The 14,091-nt window shown below is 34.4% G+C and overlaps 1 pseudogene; it reads right to left on the bottom strand.

The window, feature by feature from the left end:
• Positions 1 to 760: 760 nt before the first annotated feature.
• On the bottom strand, positions 761 to 1,505 carry LOC114086148 (chloride intracellular channel protein 4 pseudogene; annotated as a pseudogene).
• Between the last annotated feature and the right edge of the window lie 12,586 nt (positions 1,506 to 14,091).

Raw genomic sequence — 14,091 nt, forward strand, 5'->3', positions numbered from 1 at the left:
ATGGCACTGGGCAAAACACACAAAAGAACAACACATTTAGAGTATCAGATACCCATCAGTTCTCTTCTAAGGAAAAAATGTTTGCAATCTTGAGAGTAGCATCCCTCCCTCTAAACTTTCACCTTCCACATAGTGTCAGATGTCACAATTTGTATGAAGGATAAATGATTTTAGGCAAAACTAAAAATCTGTCTACAAAAGAACAGTAGAATATGTAGTGACTTTCTGTACAAGGCGTTCTTCTCTGGTGGTAGTGTCTTTCAGGACGTATCTAGGATAGACTCAATTGAAAGTATTTCTGATACAGTAGCAATTGTTTCATATACTCTTACTAAATATTACAAAATTCCAAAAAGTATATGACTACTTCATGTACCATGTATTATGCACCAACTTGCAGTTGACTGATGTCACAGCTACTACCTTAAGAGTTAAACACTGCACCTCAAAAGTTCTGCCATCTATGCACAGAATGGTAAGGACTCCAGAGAGATGGCAAACTGCCTCTCAAGTGGAGGATTTGTGATGGAGTGTCTCCAAGTTACAGGAGAGGAGGACACCATTGGTAGAGAAGGTAGGCAGGGTAAGAGGATTTTACTTCTTAGGAGTGTATAATTTAAGATAACTACTATACCTTGTCTATCCTTGATCCTAATCTTGAATAACTGCATGTTCATGCAAAACACATTTCTACTTTATAGGAAGATGAGCAGTCTGTTAGGAAAAGCATATTCTTAGGGGAAGATCTGAAGACATCTCTCTCATAAGTGCTATTTTATTTGGTAAGTCTTTTGGCAACATCACTGTATGCCATTTCAACCTCCTTATCACTGGGACAGGTATTGGTAAACTCATCCCTACCATAGACATTAGTTAGGTATCTCCAGATGCCAGTCATTCCTTCTGGAATATCAAAGTTGCGATATTTTTTGGCCACCACCACCTTGACAATGTGCAGTTTGGGCAGCAGGTTGCAATCAGCTAGTGTCATTTCATTGCCATCCAGGAATTTACGTGTAGAAAATTTAATATCCTCCATGCTGTTCTCATCAATTTCATCAGGGAGAGGAGAATTCAGATACTGGTCCAGTTTCTGCAGTGTTTTCAAGAGTCCCCTCTCCAGCATTTCATTAGCCTCTGGCCTTGAATTCTTAATATAAGCAGAGAATTTGGCAAAGATGTCCATTCCAGCAGTATTTGATTCTGAGTATTTTGGTGAAAGCTTTAAGTACTTGGGAGGACATAAGACTTCTTCAAGAAATTCCTCAATCTTATTTACGTCCGTTTTGACTTCACTGTTGAAAGTTATAAATGGTGGGTGTGTCCCAGGAGCCAAGTTCTGCAGGTCTGCAGGCTTCCTTTTCAGGTCAACAGTTGTGACGCTAAATACAACTCCTTTGAGCCAAAGAATCATGAAGAGCCTCTGGGAAAAGGGGCAGTTTCCTATGCTTTCACCATCACTGCCAGCCTTAACGAAGAGCTAGATGAGGGGCTCTCTGTCCTCCTCCTTCAGCCCATTCAGCGGCATGGACAATGCCATGGCCGGCTCTGCTGGGCTCCTCGAAAGGCGGTGGGGCTGTGGCTCCTGCTACTCTAGCTGCCAGCACCCGCTGCTCTGCACTCACTGGACAGTCTTGGTGTCTCCCCTTCCGCTGCACTGGCTGGTCAGTCCTGGTGTCAAGCTGGCCACAGCCTCAGGTCCTCAGCACTGCCCCATGCCCCGCACGACTCTACAATTCTTAATTTAAAAAATAAGTAAACAAAAAATAAACAAAGAATGAGAGCAATGAATAGAAAATAATTACAAACATGCAAGATAATTATCCAACTATACCAATAATCTCTTGAAACATGTATCAGACACTAAGAGAATGACTAGAGGCAAGGCAACAATATTTGTTATCTATAAGAAATCCATTTAAAATACGAAGAAATACACGTATTAAAGTAATAAACACAAATCACGCACATGATAACACTAACAAAAAAGCTTACCTCAGTATATTAATTTTAGATAAAGTTGATTTTGGAAAAAAGAAGATTATCAGGGATAAAAATGAGCATTTCATAATAGTAAATTAGTCACTTCTCTGAAAAGGCATAATAGTACTTAATACATGAGCCAAAACTATTAGAATTTCCAAGAGAAAGAGATAAATCTACTATTATAGTTGGAGATTTCAACACCCCTGTATATGTAATTGACAGATCCAGCAGACAGAAAATCAGTAAAGATATAGTTGAACTGAACAGCACCATCAATCAACAGCCTCTAATTGACATTTATAGAACACTTCATCCAACAACAGAAGAATATAGAGTCTTCTCATACTCACATGTAACATTCATAAAATAGATCATATTCTGTAATATAAAACACATCACAACAAATTATTTAAAGACAGAAATGATGAAATCCATGATCTCTGACCAGTGTTATTCAGCTTTCTATTATGGTAACAAATACCTTAGATACATTGTTATAAAAAGCAAAGCTTTATTTTGGCTCATTGTTCTGGAGGTTTTAGGCCATGACACATTGGCCCTGTTGATTTTGCCATGTAATGAGGAAGCACTTTGTGATGGAAATGTATGATAAAACAAAACTGTTCACTAGTAGCCAGGAAACCAAAGAGAGAAGAAGAGAAAGAGACTAAGAATCCACGATTTTCTTCAAGGCATACCCTCAAATACCTGAAAAACGCCAACTATACCTTATCTTTTAAAATTTCTACTACCTCCCAGTAATCCCGAGTAGGGCAGCAAACTTACAACACAGGGGTCTTTTGGGAAATTCTGGATCCAAAATATAGCAGATCACAATGGAATTCAACTAAAAAGTAACAGAAATACAAGTGGAAAATCCCAAAGTAATTGAAGATTAAACAAAAACTTCTAAATAGAATGTGAGTTTAAAACAATCCCCAAGATAAAATTTTAATATATTTTGAAATAAATGAAAATGAAAATAGTACTTGCCCAGTTTGTTTTAAGAGCTAGCATGTATTAAGGGGAATTGTTAGAGATAAAAATTGATAGATTTTGCTATCTTCTAAGGTCTTCTTCAAATTCTTTCTCTAATGTTCTCTAATGTTGAGGCTATTATGAATGGAGTAGTTTTCCTAGTTTCTCTTTCAGTGGATTCATTGAATATATATAGAAATATATTTGATTTATGGCTATTGATTTTATATCCTGCTACTTTGCTGAATTCATTTATTAGTTACAGAAGTTTTCTGGTAGAATTTTTTGGATCTTCTAAATATAGAATCATATTACCAGCAAATAGTGATAGTTTGAGATCTTCTTTTCCTATTCCTATCACTTTATTTGTTTTGTCTGACTAATTTCTCTGGTTCAAGTTTCAAGAACTATGTTAAATAGAAATGGTGAAACAGGGAATCAGTGTCTTTTTCCAATTTTTAGAGAGAATGCTTTCAATTTTTCTCCATTTACAATTATATTGGCCTTGGGCTTAGCATAGATAGCTTTCAAAATGTTGAGGTATGTTCCTACTATCTGTAGTTTTTTTTAGTGTTTTGAACATGATTGGATGCTGAATTTTGCCATGTGCTTTTTCTGCATCTATTGAGAGAATCATTTAATTCTTTTCTCTAAGTCTGTTGATGTGATGAATTATGTTATTGATTTCCTTATGTTAAAGCAACCTTGCATTCCTGGAATGAACCCCACTTGATCATGGTGCACTATTTTTTAAATACATTTTTGTGTGTAATTTGCCAGAATTTTATTGATAATTTTTACATCTATGTTCATTAGGGATATTGTTCTGAAGTTTTCTTTCCTTGATGTGTCTTTGTCTGATTTTGGTATCAGGGTGACACTGGCTTCATAGAATGAGTTTGGAAGGGTTCCCTCCTTTTCTTTTTCATGGAATAATTTGAGGACTATTGTTGTTAATTATACTTTGAAAGTCTTGTAGAACTCAGATGAGAATCTGTCTGGTCCTAGGTTTTTCTCAGTTGATAGGCTTTTGATAGCATCTTCTATTTCATTGCTTGAGATTGATCTGTTTAAATTGGGTATGTCCTCTTGATTCCGTTAGGGTAGATCATATGTCTCTGGAAATTTGTTGATGTCTTTGATAATTTCCATTTTATTGGAGAATAAATTTTCAATATAGATTCTAATTATTTTCTGTATTTCAGTAGTGTCCATTGTGATCTTTGCTTTTCATCATGAGTTTTACTAATTTCTCTATTTCTCTTCATTAGTGTAGCTAAGAGTTTGCTAATTTTATTTATTTTTTCAAAGAACCAAATTTTCATCTTGTCAATTTTTTCAATTGTTTCTTTTGTTTCAATTTCATGTATTTCCACTCCTGATTTAATTATTTCCTGTCTTTTACTGCTTTTGGTGTTGGTTTATTCTTCTTTTTCTAGGGCTTTGAGATGTAATGTTAGGGCTAAGGAACTGAATGGACACTTCACAGAATATAAAATACAATTGATCAACAAACATATGAAAAAGTGTTCATCATCTCTAGAAATTAGAGAAATGCAAATCAAAACTACTCTAAGATATCTTCTCACTCTAGTCAGAATGGCAATTATCAAAAATACAAGCAATAATAAGTGTTGGCGAGGATGAGGGAGGAAAGGTACACTCATACATTGCTGGTGGGACTGCAAATTGGTGCAACCACTATGGAAATCATTGCGGAGATTGAACTTGGAATGGAACCACCATTTGACCCAGCTATCCCACTCCTCAGTTTATACACAAAGGACATAAATTCAGCATAGTGCAGTGATGCACCACATCAATGTTTATAACAGCTTAATTCACAATAGCTAAACTATGAAACCAATGTAGATGCCCTTCAACAGATGAATGGATAAACAAAATATGGTACATATATACCATGGAATGTTACTTGGCCTGAAAGAATAATAAAATTATGGCATTTGCAAGTAAATGGATGGAATTAGAGAACATGAAGCTAAGTGAACTAAGCCAATCCCAAAAAGCCAAAGGCTGAATGTTTTCTCTGATAAGCAGATGCTGATGCATAGTGTGTAGGAAAGAATGAAGGAACTTTGGATTGTGAAGAAGGGAGTGAGGGGAGGTGTGGGACTATGGGGATGGAAGGACAGTAGAATTATTTTATATTACCCAATATACATGTATGATTACACTACTGGTGTGAGTCTGCACCACATACAGCCAGAGGAATGAGAAATTGTGCTCCAGAAATTGTGGCAAAATTCATTCTACTGTCTTATATCATAATTAAAACAAATTAAAAATTTTAAAAATGGAATAACAAAAATCAGATAGAATTTATAACATTGAATGTATATATTAGAAAAGAAGAAATCTGAATTTAATTATCTAAGTTTCCACTTTAAGAAACAAAAGAAAAAACAATATAAATATAAAATAAGCAGAAGAAAATGAAAATGTAAAATCAGAAATGAGAATTGATATCAATGATATTATAAATAGAAAATCAATAGATAATATTAGTAAACCCCAATCAGATTGTTTTAAAAGATAACTAACACTGATAATATTCTATTCGTGTTGTAGGGACAGATGAGGCAAGGCACTGAAGATAGCAGGAAACAGTTTTATTTGGCTACAACCAGGTTCAGAAGGCACAGCTTTGGCTGTAATCAATTAATCCCCTGAACCTAGAGTTCAGGGAGTTTCAGAGTTTTATACCCAGCATGTAAGAGGAGGGGCTCAGAAGTTCACAGTCTGCAGAAGTTCACATAAAAGCAGCTTTGTCTGTCACTATTCTGGGCAAGTTAACCCTTCAAGGACAACACCTGAGAAGGGGAGCACTTTCTTTCTTTCCTCCCCCTGCCAGCTGTTACCATGGAGCCCAATTGGTAACTTCTCTTATAATGTAGATATCTCTGTGAAGCTCTAGCTCAAGGCCAGTGGCCTTGTTAAAAGAATTATCTTTTTCTTATCAAATTTTGCATTTGTAAACACACTTCTACAAACTACTATATTAGATAAATGTTTGTGAAAAACAACTAAAGGGGTGTGCAGCTCCTGGAGTGCTGATTTCTTCCAGGCCAGTGGAAAAGGAAAATGGAGCAACAGGAAAATAGGAAGTTTACTTACATTGAACTATTTTTGAAGAGACTCTTTTGCTTATAGTCCTAAAATCAATCATGATGAAGATTTCTGGAGAAACTTAGTTAAGATTTTCTGTGAAGGAGGGGGTGCCACTACATCTGAGTGACTCAAAGGAAAAAACACAGAAGAGAGGACATCACTACAGATTCCATAACTCATTAAAAGGGCAATACAAGAATACAATAAATAACTCTATGCTTACATATTTGATAAATTAGGTGAAATGGATCCGTTTCTAGAAAACTATCAACACCATGTTTTGTAACAACAAAAATTTATAGCCTGAATAAGAAATATGAATCAATTTCTATCAAAGAAATATGAATAATTGATAACTTTTTTTAAAAAAAGCAACAAGTCCAGATATGTTTAATTTTGAATCCAATCAAATCTTTAAGGAAGAAACCATTCCAGTTATCTACAATCTTTCCATAAACACATTATGAGAAGGGAAAACTATAGATGAATATCTCTAATGAATAATTATACACCAAAAAGTCTTTATTCCAGATATGTAAACCTGGTTCAACACTCAAAAATTAATTAACAAAATGAATGTTTTGCAGCAAAAAAAGTAAAAAGAGTTCACATGATCATACCAACGGATGCAGAAACACTTGACCAAAATCCAACAATAATTTTAAGAGTTTTCAAATGAGTACAGTGCCACAGTTTCAATTTCTAAAATAAATCTACAAAATGAAATGTGGAAGTGTTAATGTAGATATGTTGCAAGTAATAATGTAGAGAATTTTAATGCTGAAAAACTAGATATTTTCTCCATTATTACTGGAAACAAGGCAATGATCTCCATCTCAAATACTGTTCAACATGATACTGGAAGTCATACTTAATGCAATAAGACAAGAAATGAAATAAAAAACACATAGAATGGGAAGATAGTAGCTATAGCAAGGTTATAGAACACAAGCTTAATAAACAAAAATTCATGGATATGCCTACATAAAATCCAGGAAGATCCAATAAACTAGAGAAATCTTTATCAGGATTATTGGAAAAAAATACAGTCATTTTAGGGCTTACAGATAATACTCTAAAAACATTTTTATCTGTGTGTTTTATTCAGCTTTTTCAGACCCAAGAAAAAAAATTTTAGAGGAGGAAAAGTTTATTTGGGAGCTCAAGGATTCCAAGGTCTCAGTCTATAGATAGCTAGTTCCATTCTTTGGGGCTCAAGGCGAGGCAAGATATTATGTCAGAAGAGTGTGGCAGAGGGAAGCAGCTAACAAGGTAATTAGAGAGCAGAGAGAGAGACTACACTCTCCAGACGCAAAATATATACCCAATAGCCACAACCCCAATGAACCATTTCCTCCAACCACACCCCACCTTCCTCCAGTTACAATTTAGTTAATCCAATCAGGGATTAATTCTCTGATTAATGCTATAACCCAATCACTTCTCCTCCAAACCTTGCAGTGCCTCACATGTGAGCTTTTGGGGGACACTTCACATCCAAACCATAACATTGTGGTTACTAAAACATGGAAAATTAAAAAAAATAAAAGAGAGACAAGAGATAAAAGAGAGGAGAGAGAGAGAGAGAGAGAGAGAGAGAGAGAGAGAGAGAGAGAGAGAGACCAGAGCTCAAAAAGTTTAGGAAAATTTTCCACAATAAAGAACAGAATTTTTGTGTGTGTGTGTGTTTGTGTGTGAGTGTACCATGTACCAGGGATTGAACCCAGGGTCAATCAACCAGTAAGCCGCATTCCCAGCCCTTTCTTATATTTTAGAGTTAAAGACAGGATTTTACTGAGTTGCTTAGGGCCTCTCTAAGTTGCTGAGGCTGGCTTTGAACTCACAATCCTCCTGCCACAGCCTCTGGAATCTTTGGAATTACAAGCATGCACCACAGTACCCCGCTCAAGAACAGAAACCAACAGACTAACTATTCATTGCATGAGGACTGAACCTAGGAATCATATCTCTCAACATAGCAAGTAGGCTTTAATAACTGAAAAGGGCCTTTCCCCCAGAACCCATGTTAATTGTGAACATGGAAGACAATAGCTAAGAAATAAACATCCATAAAATATAGGATTACATTCTGATAAGCTATCTAAAGACAGGGAATCAATATAAATCTTTTCTAATAAATTATGATTCATATTATGAACCAAAAATTATTGTGGATTTCTTCTCTGTACTCCCTACTCAAATAAATTTGTTCTGTTCCTTCTCCATCATTGTATAATGAATAAATGAATAGTGAGTGGGTAATTTATTTTTATATAAAGGTGCTATACCTTAGTTATTATCCATTTCTTAACGAACAAGTACATATACCAAACATAATTTCCTTCAAGATAAATTTGGTAACTAGATAAGTCTGTGAAAATGTCTCACTTTAAGAGGGTATAAATGCACTGAGAAAATGGTATAAGAAAATTTTAATATATTACATTGGTGAAAGTCACATGAAAGATATTGAATTTGAAATAAATTTACATGTTTTATTGTTGATTTTCCTAAAGGCTCATCAGCCTCCCATCTTCCTTAATTTCTGTTCTTGAGCTGGGTACTGTGGTACATCCTTGTAATCCCAAAGGCTCTAATTCATTCAATTAGCAATATACTATCATTCTCCTGGCTTTAGAGAAACCATAGTTGACACAAATAAACCAAAATGATCCCATTATTCTTTTATGAGTGCTTTTAAAATTCATTCATTCTATTCTTTCTTTTTCTATTCTTTTTTCCTTCTTTTTCTTTCTTTTTAGCAGTGGATATATAATCCACTTAAGGGATACTGAACATTTAGGGAAAATTATGCTCCCTTTTCCTTTAATCAAAATGTATATTTTGATAATATGATAGTTACAGATGCTTCAGTCATTTTTGGAACATAAGAATATAAACCTAGGGAAAATATACCAAACATGGCACAGGGGATAAATACTTAAACAGTCTACTTATATGCTGCTATTGCTAAGGCATTTTGCCAAATCTGGAAACATTAAATTACTTGTAAAATGATAATTAAATATCATTATTGCAATGTTTGTTTTCTCTTATAAATTAGGATATGTTAATATGGTATAACAAAAAGAACCAAAAATATAGTATATCGAACCAGATGAAGTTTTATTTTTCTGTATGTAAAAGCCCAGCATGGCATGGGCTCTCCAGGTTCAATTTGTTGCTTAGTTTCACAGTGTCATGAAAAAAATTGGGCTATTCTATGCTATTTCTTGGCCTCCTCCCCATTCCCCCACTGACCACTCTCACAGCAACGGTTAGAATTGGCAACCATATCAATGTTCTCACCTACAAGAAGGGTAAGAAAAAGTTTAGGAAAAAGAATTTTATATAGAAATAATGTCAGAAGAATATTGCATACATCACTTCTACTCACCATATAATAGTTAAAATTTAGGCAAATGGATCCATGTGGCTTCAAGGGGATTAGCAAATTCTTGTCATGCCAAAACATAGGGTGGATGGTTGATTTTATATTTCTTGAAAGAAAAAAATGAGAACAATTAGCAGTTTTTTACACTTGTAGGAACTGAAACACTTTTAAAGAAATAATTGGTCTGAATAGACAAATAATTTTGAAATTTTAATAAGTAAGAAATGATGATTATTTTTGAGGTTTTCTATTTGGAAAGTTGTTGAATTTGAAAAAAGCAGGTTAAAAATAGCATAGTGGAAGCCAGACTGCATTAATTTAATGCAAACTATTCTATAAAAATATTTATTGTGAAGATGTAGAGAAAATGAGTATGTAAATTTCACGCTATTTTATCCTATATACTGTTATAGTTGAATTCTATTTTTAAAAAACAGGATGAATATTGTTTCTTAATCCTGTTGAGTATATCTTTCATGTCCCAACATTCAAAATTAGAAGAAACAAATAAAATATAATAAATTTTATCATTCGATATTCAAATGCTAAACTAACCATGTGTTCTTTTACTAAACACACACTAATATTTTTTTTTTACTTTTCATATAACATTGACTTATGGTGATATTTTGTTTAGGACTTTTCTTCTATTTTATAGAATATACTGAAATAGATTTTCTTTTTATTAAACTGTATTTGTCAAATTTGGGTTCTGCTAGCTAGCATCATTAAGTGGATTGGGAAGTATTCTTCCTTTATCAGTTTTTAAAATAATTCCTTTAAGGTTCAAGTTTTTCTTTCTTAACTAATGGAAAAATTACCAAAACATGTCATCTGAGCCCAGAGTTTCTATATATGAAGGTTGATTACAGATACTGTATAATTTATATTTTCTATTATTTCTCGTTTCTTTATTCAACTTTTCAATATAAATGCCAAGAATATATTTATGTTTTATGTTGTTAACCTCTATCTGGCATGTCATATTTTCTCATTTTTTATTCCTGATATTGAAACTTTGCTCTTTCTCTCATTATTTTTCAGTTATCCCAAGTAGTTTTATGTAACTTATACACATAGCATGAAGGTGAATTTATACAATATTTTAAATACACTTGAATTTTGACTATGATCTGTAACTTGAGGTCAGGTGTGGCATTTTCTACTTATGACATCATACTGGCAATCAAGTTTTAAGATTTTGGAGCATTTTGGATTTTGAGGTTTTATTTTCTCTTCAATTCTGAAGATATTTTACTGAATATTGCAACTGTGACTGATAATTGTTTTCTTTTAGAGCTTGGAATATTACCTTCTAGGCCTTTCTTGATTTTAGGGTCTGAGTTGAATGATCAGAAGTGAACCTTATTGGTTTGACTCTAAATGTCACTGACATTTCTCTTGTGATTTTAAATATTCTTTCCTTATTTTCTATGTTAGGAAGTTTGATTATGATGTGCCTTAGAGAATCTCTTTCAATCTTGCCTATTTGCAGTTCTATATGCTACTTGTTTAGAGTTGTCCATCTTATTTATAATGTTAGGAAAATATTCTGCTATTATGTCACTGAAGAATTTCTTAATGCCTTTAACCTTGGTCTCCACAGTCTCTTCTATCCCACTGACTCTCAAATTGATGTTGTCCCAGAGTTCTTATATATATTCTGATCATGGTCTTTTATGTTTTCCTTTTTTGCATACTGATTGTTCAAGTTCATATATCCTGTCTTCTAAGTATGAAGTTCTGTCTTTGAGGCCTGTAATTTTATTTGTTACACAATTTTATCTGTTGGTGATGTTTTCCAATGAATTTATAATTTGAGTCACTGTATCTTTCATTACCAGGAGTTCTGATTGGTGTCTTCTCATTATGTTTATTTCTTTATTAAAATAGTCTTTCACCTCCTGTAGATAGGCAATACCTTTATTTAATTCATTTATTTATTATTAATTTTTTTCTGGGCAGAGAATACTTGCCTAGCATGAGCGAGGCACTGGGTTTAATCCCCAGCACCACATAAAAATTAATAATAAATAAATTAATTAAATAAAGTTATTATCTACAGCTAAAAAGAAAAAAAAATTAAATGTTCAATGAACTAAGAGAAGATCTAAGGAATGAATTGAGAGAGCAAATACGTGACTAAGTTATGAGTGTTGCTCATCAGCAGGATCCTCACACTGTAAATGTTAAGTGTCTCAATCCCTTCCCAGCTCCTCTTAGAGGAAGGGGGAGCAAGCAATAGTAATAATGTTACTAAACAATGTACAGTCTTAAAGTAAGTGTCCAGTGTCTACTTTGACATCTATAACACTAACTACTACCTGTGTAGGAATAGTGGGGTCAGCATTTATCATCAGCCCCAACACTAAACAACTATGAAATAGATCAGAAATTAAATATCAGGTGTCTACTGTGTTGTCCACTGTATTAATTAATAATCACAATCTGAATGGGGTAGGAATTATGTAAGCTATAGAATTCTATCAGACAAAAAATAGAGTAGGAAGGCAAGAGGAAGTTTGAAATATTTAAAAAGTAAACACTGACAGAGTAGGAGAGATATAATGGATGATAGCTATGAAGAAGAAGGAGTAAAAATAATTAAAAATGATAACATAAACTAGAGGAAGAAGGAACAGGAAAAATTAGCTATTAGTGGGGGGGGAAGCATGAAGGGGTGATAAGAGGAACCAAAACCAAGGAATGAACAAATAAACAAATATAAAAACAAAATAAAACAAATCCATGTAAAATCCAATCAAAACTGAATAATAAATGGGTGAAGAATAAAGCAATTAAAATGAAACACACATACCACAGCAAGAACATATCAGCCCAGCAAGAAAACATAATCATGCAAATTGGGGGAAAAAAAGAAAAAGAAAAGAGTGGAATAGGAAAAAAAATATCTTAATGAGAAGTAAAGGACTTTTTTCACTGATTTGGTCAAAACTGTTGACAAAGATAGATGTTCATTGCTTATGCTATTGTGCTTTACTTTGTATTTTTTGTTTATTTATTCATTATATGTTTGGGTTCCGGGACCCTTAGATCAAGAAATGGAGGTTGTTAAGTCCCACTTCTTTGTGCTTCTTACCAAGCTGCCAGCTCTATGGTCAGGAGCCAAAATTGGCTATAGAAGTTCTCGACTTCCAATCTCACAGAATAGGATGGGATAAACTGGGGAGTCCTGACAGGTGATGTACTTCCTCAGTGGGGCTAGGGCAGAGTTTTAAATCAGAAGTTCCAGCAGGTAAGGTTTATTCCTGGCTGACCTTTGAAACTCTGTCTGTGGGTATTGAGATTTGACCCACAATCCCCATAGCTGGGCAGATGCCAATCTTTGCTGTGTGTTTGGGACTTAGGAGTCTTCCAAAAATTCCACTTCCAAAAACTAAACTTTCACCAGCCTCATATATTCACTGTCAAGGATGTGAATTACCCAGGATCAGACCTGGTGTGCAGATGCATCTATGTGGCTTTTTATTGGCATCTTCCCACTGCTTATATGAAACCAGCAACAAAGGGAACTCTAATTCTTTAATGTCCTGAGCCTGGATCCCCCTAGGCACTATTCTCTTGGCACCTGTTACAATCACACTGGTCTACCACATACTCTGGACCCCACAACAGGTGATTCCTGGGTCAGGCTGGATTCTTCATGAGTTCCTAATCTCCTACCTCTGCTCACTGCCACAAAGCCACTTGAAATTGCCTCCTGCCACTGCTATGACTCTGGTTCTAGGCTTCTCATTCTAGTTGATTTTCACTCAACCACTTCCCCAAACATCTCTGAGTCACTTAAGATCAGCTTTCCTCTCTATTCTACAATTTCCCTAGACAATTTTATTCTCCACACTTTCCTCTCTCTCTCTCTCTCTGCCTGTGCTTCCTCTCCTCTCAGCAGTGGGCTGTGACACTGAAGCCTCCTGCTGCAGCCAGCCAAGCTGGCAAGTCTCTATAGTATTCTTATTTTATATTCAAAGTTTCTGACTTTAGGTGTCTGTAATTATTTTACTGTCCAGCGTTGAATTTCAGTGATTTCCCTTAGTCACTCATCTCACTGAGCTGCAGTTTTCCTGCTGTTTAAATTTTGTGCTGTGGAACTCCTGGGGAGTGCATCCTTCTTCCTCTTATCCATCAACTTCAGAATGCCCTGGTGCCATTTTGATTCATTGACTCTATGCTGGGAGATACAGTTGGAGAAAAAGTGATAAACTCCATCACTAATGTGGAGGTATTTCAACTTCCAGTCTTTGCTGACTTACCTGGTACTACTAACTTTAGAAAGCTCAAACAATGCTTAAATGAATATGTAAATGCAAATATCTCTCTGAGATACTTACTACAATTCAATTGTAAAAACACCCAGAAGTCAGAGTGCTAGATAGTTATGTTAATTCAGCTTTCATTTTTTTTTTTTTGAGAAACATTTATACTACTTTCTATAATGCCTAGTAACTATACTAATAATATTATGGTGTATTTCAAAATTACTAAAAGAATAAATTTAAATGGTTTTGCCATAAAAATGATAAGGAGACAAGTAATGGATAGATATGTTAGTAGCTTGATATAATCTTTCTACAATGTATAAAAAC

This window comes from Marmota flaviventris, chromosome X, assembly GCF_047511675.1.
Source record: "Marmota flaviventris isolate mMarFla1 chromosome X, mMarFla1.hap1, whole genome shotgun sequence".
NCBI classification, from domain to species: domain Eukaryota; kingdom Metazoa; phylum Chordata; class Mammalia; order Rodentia; family Sciuridae; genus Marmota; species Marmota flaviventris.